The following is a 12,270-nucleotide window of genomic DNA, read 5'->3' as shown; positions in this document are numbered from 1 at the left end:
CTTGCTGCCAGAACACGCTTCCCGCCCCTTCTCAGACATAACTAAGAACCTGACATAATCGAGAAGGCTCGGCTTTTTTATGGGACTTAACAAATCTCTTAGTTTTTTCGTATAGGCCCTATGTGTTTCTTAAGAAATTTATACTTTCACACTTCTCTGCTGATCATGAATCATTTGGTTGATGAAAAGCACCATTTTACGGCCTCATTGTCTAATAGATTTTGACTACCACAGAAGGAAGTTCTTTAATGTTTGTATTTTGTTTTTAACTGAGCACATCTCTGAGCTCACTTATTGGAGTCGTTTTCAAATTTCTCTCCACAGTTTTCCAGGAAGACCATGATATCATCTGGCAATAATAAGTTTGTCTGCCCTCCTTTTGGAATTCAATTCATTTAGTTATTGGTTTTGTGTTTTATTTCATTCCCTAGGATTTTCAGAATGACGCTGAAAAAGGGTGGTGATGGCAGACCCCCTCCGCTGTCTTGGATTGGAAGGTGACCACATCGAGTGTGGCATAGTTCCGGGACATGATTGCTTTAGGCGGATAAGAAATTGGATTGCAGAGTAGCACCTGATTCCTAACTTCCAGGTTGTTATCTAGAACGGCCACTGACTCGAATGCCTTCTTGGTCGTTTTGTTTTCTTGACGTACCTTGAATCCCAGAAAAAATGACCTTGCACTACCTCTAGGTGGAACCAGAGATTCTGAGTGCCAACAGTCCTTCACGGCATTTTGGACAGTCTCTCCTAAAGGCTTGGATCCTCTGCACAATGTCCAGAGTGTATCAGCCCCACCGGAGCTGTGGTCATTCCTTGAGTGATCATTCTAGAAGCTGCCTAAGTGTTGATAAAAAGGTCTTTGTTCATTCAAGCTAGTCTCAGGGACAGTCGCTTTTTACAAAATGTACCTCATGGGAAGTTGAAAGGTGTTTCCTGAGAAAAGAATGCAATAATAAAACAAACCCCAGAAGTGCTAGGTGGAACAGCTACAATGTTCTTTCTTAGTTGTAGACATCCTAGACCTTCAACTGCTGACGCTCGTCGTGAGTCACCCAGAAGGAAGCGGTGTGAGCACCGTCCCCACCGTGAGGCGGGCACACCTCGCCATGCTCCAGTCCCGACTCGTCCACTGCCACCCGACGCTGAGACACTGACCCAGAAGCTTCCCTGGAGGGGAGGAGGGGAGGGGGATGAAAACCCACATTGACGAGCGCACAGTTCCCAGAGCACAGCCCTGGAGGACTTCAGCTGCTCTGTCTTGTTTCATCAGCAAACGGTCCTAAAGCTCGGCAGGATGATCTCGCTTGCTGACGTGCCGAAAGAGAAGCGACAGGGGCTGACCTCACACAGTTCAAAGGCAGCGGGCTTGCCTGCAGCCCGGGGCCTCCCTCCAGGCTCCCACACACGTGAGCGCACCCCACGGCAAGTGCTAATTTACACGGCTTTCTCCCTGGTAGGTTAAGAGTTCTCCAAGGGAAAGGCATTTTAAGGTATTTTTTTTTATCCCGAGCAGCAAACACTGCCTAAACCAGCGCAGGCATGGGCCCTCTTTTTCATATAACCCGACACATCTCTGAGCTCATCCATGGCTTGCCCCCCTCGCCTCACCTAGGGCTCTGCCACTGTCTGATTTTATTTCCTCAATGATGCCGCACAAATGCTTTGTTGCCTGCTTCCTACTTTGCCCTTTTTGTAGAAACATGCGACCAGAGGAATCTTGCTGAGGTTATGATGTTGTGGTTATGATAGTCACACTTCTCTGCTGATCATGGATAGTTTGATTGATGAGAAGTATCATTTTACTTTCTCTTTGTGTAGCGGAGTTGACTACTGCAGAAGAAGTGCTCACAGGGTACCGTCAGTGACTGTGCATCCTAGAAGGCACGGGTCTTGAGTGAAGGTGGTCATCTCGTCACCTCAGAGCTGCCGGGTCAAGGAAGCATCCAATCTGTGTGCATCCTTGGAGAGACATGCCCACACCATTTACCATACTGTTCTCTGCACAGGAACACCCCCCTCCTTTAGGATGCTAACTTCACAGCAAGACACTTTCTGTGCCTGGGATCCTCTTCCTGGGTGTTCCATTTACTTACTGCTTTTTGGCCAATAACGTAAGACTTAATGCGGAAAGAATAATGAGTTATCATGTCTCACAGTTCTGTGGGTGGACTGGGCTCAGCTGGACAGCTCTGCTTGGGGTCCAGCTGTGGTCAGACCTGGTGACCAGTCATGGAAGACTGAAGCGGGCAGAACTCCCAGATTGCTCATCACATGTTTGCTGGTTGGTGCTGGCTGTCCCGTCAGCTGGGGAAACGAACTGTCCTGGTTTGCCTGAATTGTTCGAGTTTTACTGCTGAAAGCCCCACATCCGAAGACACCACCCCTCTCAAGAGAAAAGTCCTGTTTTCAGTGATTAGTGCAGAAGATAGGAGTAAAAGTACAAAACCAATTTTCAGCCCACAAAACACGGGCTGAAAGCAACAATGATTTTAGTGCCAAATCAGCAGTGTAAATTATCCACATTTCATAGCAGATACTGCTTCTGTTTTTCCCTCTGAATACTGATATTGGCAACCAGGATTTGCAGGATCCAACAAGGGGTCATCCATTACATCAGTTCTATGATGTGAAATTAAGTGTGTAAATTAAATGTGTCACACTCAACAGTCTGCCTTTGATTTGCCTGTGGATTAACTGCTGAGTTTTGCATTGAGATAGCGTGAGTTTAGTTTCCACCATGTAAATGTTGTGACTATGCTTTCTAAGGTTGAAGTAATGAAAATAAGAATGATTAAGGTACCAATGCCAGCACGACCCAGACATCACCAAAAAAGCCTGCAAATGACTGTGCTAGTTCAGTAACAGATGGAAAGGCACGCAGCTGGATCAGGGAGGTAAGTAACCAAAACAGAGCATATTACACAATGTGCAGTAAAGAATTTGGATGTGAGAATACATATGAACACTGGACCTTGCAAGTCCAGGATGAGATACACAAATCTTTCTAAATCAATCAAAAGGTTATTTTTGTCTCTGCTAAAAACACCAATGCTTAGAATTGGTGGCTGTGAAATAGTGTGGTCACACCACACAAGCAAACATGCATTATTGCATCATTCCCTAGATTTCTCTGCAAAACTGAGTAAAGCTACATTTCCTGATTCAGATTGCAACCAAAACGTCTTATGGGCCTACACGGGGGAAACTGTGATAAGAAATGTGTTGGTGCCTTGCAAGTCGAGCTGATTCCGTCAGCTCTGACTGACGTGTTTCCACCTAATGTCAAGTGATACCTGGAATCATGGCAAGGAAAAGTGCCATCCCTGGTTCATAGGTACTTGGTGTGAAAAATGGAATTTCAGATCATCATCTTCATTTCTATGAAAATTTTAATAAAACTGCAGAAAACATAAAACAAAAGGTTGTTGGTTTCTTGTCCAAATTCAATCTAGACTTTGCTCAAATCTCTACATATTTGGCCGACAGTGCAGGGTGATTTTAGCAAATTGAATTTATCCTGTCAACTTCTTACCAAAGAAAATGGAAAGGTCTTACCTGCTAGATACTAATGTGCACACCTTGAACACAACGCTGCTAAAAAAGGAGTGCAATGTGACATCTCAAAGGCACAGATTTACAAGGAGGTGGTGATAGAATATTTTACCCAGAGGGAGCAGAAACTGACTCTGGAGCAGAAACTGAATTATTAAGTTGTCTTGGCTATTTGCCTGGCACTGTGCTCAGAATTTTGTGTATTTTATCCAATTTAATCTTAGTATTAATCTCTTAATGCAGATGGGAAATCTGAGTAGTAACTGGATGAACCAGACTGAAGTTATACAGCTACCAAGGGGCAGGTCTGTACCTGGAATCTGAGTCCAAAGTTATATGACTCCAAGAAGTTACGTTATCTGAGAGATTGAAAAAATTTTCTATTCTTTCTTCTAGTCAAAATTCCTGGGTGCCAAACTCACCATAAACCAGTAAAAGACAAGTGCAAAACTCTGGGAAATCTGAGCATCACATCCAGAAGACAAGCGGTGGCTATCCTTGGTCCGTTAAAAGCTTTTACAGCATTGTATGAGAAAGATGAACACATCAAAAGGAAAACTGGAGGGAATGCCTAAGGTAGCCACTTACAAATGACGATGTGTAAACAGACAGGGAAGGAAGACATGCTCAGCAATAGCCTCGAGCATTCCATTCAACCTTTCTGAATCTGGTTTCCTTACCCAAAAAGGGACACCATAGTACCGACTGTAAAAGCCAGTATGAGAACTAAATGTACTAAAACGAATGATGTATGACCAATACTTAGCAGTGTGTCTGGTGTCTGGTGCCTTCCATAGAGTAAGACCCCCGTAAGGGGAGTATATTGGATTGGCAAACACTTACATACTGATTAGCTCCCTGGTATTGTTTCTTTTTCTGGAATGCCCATCTTCCTTCTCATCCAGTACTCCACTGGGTGTGAGGATGACTGGTGTTGACTTGCCTGCAGGGCTGGAGTTTGAGATGTGTCCCACACTATCTCTAAAGACGACGAGGGGTAACTCCAGACACTGCTGAGTCGGTGGCCACGTAAGAGGATCAGAGTGGCAGAGAGGAGGAAGTAGACCTTACAACCTAAGTCATCACCACGACTTTAAGTCCAGCTATCAAGGCTCATGTCTACATAAGGAATCTTAAACTAGGCATGAAGGCCAACACTGTAATAAAGCATAAAGCGTCACTATAAGTTCATCTTGAGTCAGCCACGGAAATTCAGTAGGAAGATGAGCAGAGTTAGTGTTGGTTAGTGTGAATTGAATCCCAGTTCTGCCAGGTACTTGCTATATGATCTTGAACAATATAGCTACACTTCTAAGCCTTACCTTGCTCATCCATAAATGAGTTAATCTCTGCTTCACCGGGTGATTTTAAGGACTAAACAAGATAAGGTCTCCAGCATGATCTGGAGTTGTATGGAGAAGTAACAAGATCAGGGACAGGGACATTAGAGCTTGAAAACCAGCTCTGCCTCTACTGGCAAGTCACAGATGTCCCCAACTGATGTGTACTTCTATGTAAATTGAGGAGCTTGCTTGTGGTCCCTCATCCTCACATTGTCTTTAAGGCCTGAGAGTCCCAGGGTGTTCTGAGTGTTAGAGTGAGCACAGGCAGGTTCTTAAACTCACTTCTTCTGGAGGCACAGCCTACAACCCCCTTCTGTGCCGAACAGTACATTACAGCTCCACAGATGGACCAAGTACTGTCATGGAAACTATGACAACGGCTCCAAGGTGCCAAGTGAAATATAGCAAGTGATATACAAGCCAGATGTGTGCTGTCTAGACAATTTAAGATCATGACCAAATCCAGTTCCACAAATCAAATTATCTGCTGTGCTCCATCCCACGTTTCCAGCCACAAAGAATCACTTAGAAGGAGACACGGTGTCTACATTTTCCTGCCCCCAGATCCCACTCCATTCATGAAACTGGAAGGTCTGACATTGCCTCAGACACAATTGCTAAAATAAAATTTAACCTCAACATTGCATACTGTCATAAAAGGAATGAGTGGCATTCTTAGAAGAGGGTCGAGGAAAACAATTGCCCATCTGTGGCTCTTCAGGAACAATGGGAAGCAAAAGCTATGTGCAGGAAGTCAATGTGTCCTAAACATGGACTTTGGAACATTCTTTAGTGCTGAATCAAATAATGTGATAGCTTTGGTTGTCTCTGACATTTCTGTTGGCCTGCAGGCTTATTCATCTCTGCCAGGCCATCATGGAGAAGTCTGGGAAATATCTGTAAAACGTGAAGTCTAGGATTCCATAGAAGAATCTAGGTTTGTTGAGGATTAAGAGAGACAGTTGATCTGGAGCAGACTAGATTCTAGTCTAGATATCTTCTGGTTGTGTAAACTTCAACAAGTCAATTCTTTTCAATGGTCAAACAGAGATAATATTTATAACGTAGATATAGAAAGAGTTATGTTTTACCAGATATACATATACACACACACACACACACACTCACACACACACATATTTCGGTTAAAGTTAAGACTTCTAACAACCTTCCCTGCTAATAATGAGTGTCTGCATGTCCTGAAAAAGGGAAAAAGAGATTGGCCTCAGAGATAATACAGAAACATCATAACATGAAGTTGCCAGATGACAATGATGTGCACGTGAGCTTTGTGTAGTTTCCTGGTTTGTGCACCTCAATGAGCAACTGTTTTCTTCATCTCAGGATGAGCTAAAAGAGAAGAAATACAGATAAAGTACAGCTTTCCTTCTTGACTCTTAACTTGGGCATTTTTCTAGGCTAAAGTGTTCAATATAGATTAGGTTTGGCTTCAAGAAACATAAAACTCAAATAAGTAGTTTCAAAAATAAGGAGGTTAATTTCTCTTTCATAAAAGAAGTCTGGGGGGTAGAAGTCCAGGGCTAGTGGGCTGGCTCCACATTTCATCTGTAGGCTTGCACCTTCTATTCTCCAAATGTGGCTGTCTTCTGGTTTGCCTCGTAATCCAAGATGGCTGCAGGAGCCCCAGCCATTCTATTGACATTCCAGATAGGAAGAAAGAGTGAGGGCAAAAGGACACATGTCCTAACTGGGTCAAGACCTTTAGGAAAAGTACCTGAGAGCCCTATCTAATGACTTATGCTTACATCACATCGGTGACATGCAGCTGGAAGGAGGCAAGGAAACGTTGCTTTTCATTTGGGGCACTGCCACCTGAAATAAACAAGGGATTGTGTTCGTGGAGAAAAAGAGGAAAAATGGAAATTAGGTAGCAGCCAACAGTCTCAGCTATGCTTAAAAGCACCAATTCCAAACTTGGCCCATCTGGAATAAGAGAATGTATCTAGTAAGTTCAAGAAGCACTCCCACATGCGTGCCAGGATGCCCTTGTTAACCACTGTGTCACATTATGGTAATTGATCTGCAATATGTATGGCAGATTGTGAAATGCAGAGGAAAGACAACTAGATTAGCTCACCTAAAGGGTGACCTACTCTGCACTGAATGGCTGTGTTACCCAAGAGACGATCACTTCCCTGGCTGGGCCCAACTCCCTTATCCGTGAAAGGCAGTGACTTGCCTAGCAATGGAGGCCAGTTGTGCAAGAATCACAGTCAATCCTGGCATTCTTTGCTGTGAACTCACACTCAGAATCATTCTTGACACAGGGTTCCAGGCATCCTGGTGAATAAATGCTGGTACCACGGTTTACATCTGCGGTCCACATACTGCATGCCAAGCAGTATTCTTAATGCTTTACCCAGACCTACTTATTTAATTTTTAATTAGAAATCTTATGGGGTAGGCAATTGCTACCTCCACTTGAAAGATAAGGGGATTGAGCAGGGAAGGGTTCATTATCCCACTGTGTACAGAGAGCAAGCCTCAAAGTTAGAGTTCCACCCAACCAGGATTCCTGGCCCAGAGGCTGACTGGATACACCGGGAAATAGTCTCTCCTCCTGGTGCTTGGACTGCATGACCCTCTGGGGCCATCTTGGGATGTAAGACCCTCTTGTCAGTATAAATGCCTTTTCATGCCTGCTCTAGAGTGTAAGCTGGCCCTCGGGGCATCTCCTGATCTCTACAGGGTACACAGGGGTTCCAATGATGCAATCATGCATGATGTAGTGCCCTGGGGTCCAGTAGCCCAGAGAACCCACCCAGGAACAACAGGGAAGCCTCTAACCGTGAGTGCTCTTGCCATGCACACAGAACATCTAGTCATAGCCTTGAGACCTTTGCACAATGACGTCATCCCCTGAGTCTCACTTCCCAATTGGTAAAACGGGATGCCTACAATACCTAGTTCCCAAGGATGCCACAAAGACAAGAGGACGTTATATGTGAAAATATTTTATGAACAAGAGGGAGCCAGTGAATAAGGAGGAATGGAGGCAGCACATTGTAGGGAAGTTAACAGGGCCTGGGGGATGAAATGGAGCTGGCTGTGAATGCTGGGTCTGCTCTGAGGAGCAGCCTGAGCTCGAGAATGCTAACGTCTCCTGATCTCCATACACAGAAAATGAGGCAGCACGTCCACTTTTCAGTACTGAGGTGGAAATAGGTTACATGTGCAAAGCATCCAGAACAAGGCTGGGGGCGTCCTTCCCCGTATCCTTTACTGCCACCCTTTCCTGAGCTAGGTTTTTAAATCTCATCTTGGAATTGTTCTCTTAACTAAACATCTCATATCCTTGGCCAAAGTCACATCCTCTTCTGTAAAACTTCCAATCTCAGGTAGCATTGATTTATGCTGTGCTTGTATTGAGTTGGAACTCAATAAATGCTCGTGCAATGAGTGTATGCAGGCTCCTAGAGTGAGCTTACTGCTTCTTCAAGGCATGATGGATAGACATCCAAAACTAAGAGGCTGAGGTAGCTCCCTATGTATCAGAAATCAAATCCAGGCAAACCTGCTGCTTAGACAAAGCAAAAGGCAGTCCCCAGGCATTTTTGAGAACCATTAAAGACGATGCTAAGGCAAGTTCAAAGGAAAAGCATAATATTTCTGTGCCCAGAAATCTCATGAGTTAGGTTATTTATATCAACTTTCCTGCTGAAAACAATGAAAAATGCTGGGTCAAATGCAAAGACAGAGTAAACACAACTGTCCACAAGATGGTAAGGGATTCTAGGGCCGAGTCTACAGGATCCAGGAATACAAAGACATACAAGTAGCAAGGAAACTACTTTTGACTCAAAGAGTTTTGTTTATTCTAAAAAACTTGAACTTCAAATTTGACACCTCCCAGAACAGGCTGGCTGATACCAAAACCCAAGGCTTACTTGAGACGGGAAGCCCACGCTTTTGGCTAACTCTGCTTCAGACTTCATCCTTTAGTTAAGGAAAATAAACTTTTCCTCGTCCTAACTATGAGGGACCAGGGCCCACAGGTCAACTGCCACTGGACCAGAGCAGAGCAGTGTGTGCAGGCGCACGTGTGTGCATGTGTGTGCATGTGCATATACGTGTGTGTAAGTGTGCATGTGTGAGTGTGCGTTTGCATGTGTGTGTTGGAGAGGAGGATTATTGAGGAACTATAATCAAAAGGTGGCTCTCACGTGATATGCAGCCCAAAATCTCATCACTTGTGTTGGTTGAAAAAAAAAGAAGAGCGAGAGAGAGAAAACATTCTCAACCTGTGAATCTGATTTTAAATGCCCCCGCCCTCCAACGGCATTGCTCTCAGGCAATCTGGAGAAGCAGACGTGAGTCTTTCCAGGAGGAAGACATTGGAGGGAGCACAGAGATGAAAGAGAGAGAGAGAGCAAATACGCAGAGAAGCTGCGAGAAGGAGCGTAGGGAAGGGAAACCCGAACTTGATCAGAGATCAGAGGACAGGCGGAAAGGCAGACCAGGCAAAGGCAACAACGACTGGATGGACAATGGCAATGCAGAGAACTCTCCAGAACTGATTCAGGAATCCCATCAAGTCCGACAGAGGAAAAAAAAAGGATATTCCCATTAAGATATATCCCAGTGAAAATATAGGCAAAATAAGAATAAAAGACAAAGAGCAATCTAGAAAGCAGCCCCAAACAAGCCCAACTACCACCAAAGGAGTGGGGGTTAGTCTGAGCCGACTTCAAAAGGACCACGTGGGAGCTGGAGGCTGTGGCACAATGTCTCCAATGGGCTGATGGAACTTTGCCAAACCAGAGTTCTAACAAAAATGTCTTCCAAGAATGAGGGCAAATAAAGAGTCTTTTAGACAAACAAATATTGAGAGAGTTTGCCTAGCAGACTCTCATTACAGAACATTCTAAAGGATGTACTTCAGGCAGAGAAAGCAATCCCAGATGGGAGATCAGAGGTACAACAAAAAAACGAAAATCAAAGAAAGTGGTCTGCATGTGAAATAATCTAGATGAATTATGATGGTAGAATACAATGATAACATTACTAATTTGTGCGAGGTTCCACATAAATTTACGTGGATGGTAACATACAGGTGAGGAAGGGGTGGAAAGTTCAGATGCTCAGATGGTCTAGATGTGTAAGGCTGGAGATATTGATGATGCTGAGACTTGGTTAGGGTGACTTTGCATTTTGTAAATTTGATGGTACCTACTCAGAGACTAGAACCGGAGAGTGTAACTTCCAAATAAGTGGAAGAAGAAAAAAAAAGGAAATGATTTAAAGTGTTTAATTGATTAAAAAACATTGTGATACAAAAACCCAACAACAGTCCTTGAAAGAAATATTAGCAAACTGAACGCAGCAATATTTAAAATGACAACAATAGGGGCCGGCCCGGTGGTGCAAGAGGTTAAGTGCGCACGCTCCGCTGTGCTACCTGGGGTTCGCTGGTTCGGATCCAGGGTGCGCACCTACACACCGCTTGTCAGGCCATGCTGTGGCAGTGGCCCATATAAAGTGGAGGAAGATGGGTACGGCTGTTAGCCCGGGGCCAGTCTTCCTCAGAAAAAAAAAAAAATGAGGAGGATTGGCAGATGTTAGCTCAGGGCCAATCTTCCTCACAAAAAATAAAATAAAGTAAATAAATAAATAAATAAATAAAATGACAACAATAATAATAGTGACTAAACTGAGTTCACCATATTAAGACTACACAGCAAATTGCCAAATTAGCAGATGAGAAATTAAATAATCATGTGAGCGTCTCTCAATGGAAGCTGAAACAGCATCTGATAAATTTCAATCTCCACTTAAGATAAAAAATAAATCCCTAGAAAGGAAATTGCTGAACCAGATAAGTGTACCTATAAAAATTGTTCTGCAAACTCAGTAATAAAGTTAAAACCCTAAGTGTTCCCTTTGAGGCTGGGAACAAGACATGTATGCCCAACCTCCAACAGCTTTCGAGGTTGTTGCAGTCGGCAGGTGGTCAGAGCCATCAAAGTTAAAGGAAAAGGAATGAAAAGGCCAGGATTGAAGAGCATGGAGAGTGCTCATGATGTGGAGAGGACAGACTCCTCTGCAGAGAAAACTCCATCAAATGCCGCACACAGAAATTCCAACCATTTTAAGGCAAGGATTTTAAAAAATGTTAAATCTTTTAGAAAAACTGTGGTTGATCTTTATAAAATAACTATAGAGAAAGTTTTTAACATACAAAAAAAGACAGAGATTAAAAGGGAAATAACACTAGATTGGTGTATATCAAATTTTAAAAAATGATTCAAGACCTTTCTAAAAATATCAAAAGTCAAGCAATGTATCAGTAGCTGAAATTTCCAATATACATATGTGGTAATGGATTTGTAACCAAATTTATGCCATTGTTTTCCAAATCAGAAAGAAATTGATCCTAAAAAATAGAAAAATGAGAAAAGGGTACGAAGAGTAAGCGCTCAACATCTTCCAGACCTCTCCTGTGTGTCTCTTCATTTGGCTGTTCTGAGTTGTGTCCTTTATTAGGAAACTATAATCCTTAGGATAATGCTTTCTTGACTTCTGTGAGTCATTCTAGAGAACTATTGGGAACCCCGAATTTGTAGTCAGTCTATCAGAAGTGCAGTGGCATCTGAAGGGGGGCAGGCTTGGGGGCCTGAGCTCTTAGCCTGCAGGGTTTGCACTAATGCAGCAAGTTCGTGTCAGAATTTGACTGAATTGAAGTACAGCCACTTGGATTGGAAATGGAGAGCAGCCGTCGGAAGCTAACAACCACCATCTCCTTGATGAGACCTCAGCACTTCCGTGGATTTGACCCATCAGGCATCATTTCTCCATCATTCAAGGGTCCTTGTCCTCCCCATCCCTTTATCTCATTGTCACCTGAGATTCTGTTTCTCTCCTTGTTCACACATTCCCTGAGCACAGTTACGCCTTCCCACGGACTTACCTGGCACCTGAAGCATCCCCATCTCCACTTCTGACCCTCTCAGACACATCTATTACCGAGACTCAACAGCCCCTGCTGCTCCTCAAACTGCCGCTGTGGGACCAGTGCACCAGCCTCCCCAGGGAGCTTGTGGGGAACTCGGGCTCTTTATCCCCACCCCAGACCTTCTGAAAGAGTGTCTGCATTTCACGAGGTCCCCCTGGTCCAGGTGGGCTTTACAGCGGGAGGAGACCTGCTTTAGGGAGGCTGATGAAGGCCAAGAAGGCAATAGCCCTGCAGGTCCTCTGTCCTTAGAGAGACTGGCGGATTGGACCTCGGGTAGCCCACAGCACAGGCTTAGCACTGGCGAAGTGAGCACATTCCAAATTCTGAACCTCTGACTTGCAGGTTGAGAAATGCAACTTTCCTAACTCACCCAGACAAAGTCAAACCCTTGGGAATACA

The sequence above is a fragment of the Ceratotherium simum genome, chromosome 1 (assembly GCF_057802395.1).
Source record: "Ceratotherium simum simum isolate JZ-2026a chromosome 1, ASM5780239v1, whole genome shotgun sequence".
In the NCBI taxonomy this organism is placed as follows: domain Eukaryota; kingdom Metazoa; phylum Chordata; class Mammalia; order Perissodactyla; family Rhinocerotidae; genus Ceratotherium; species Ceratotherium simum.
The sequence above is the reverse complement of the archived record's forward strand: the minus strand, read 5'-3'. Positions refer to the sequence as shown.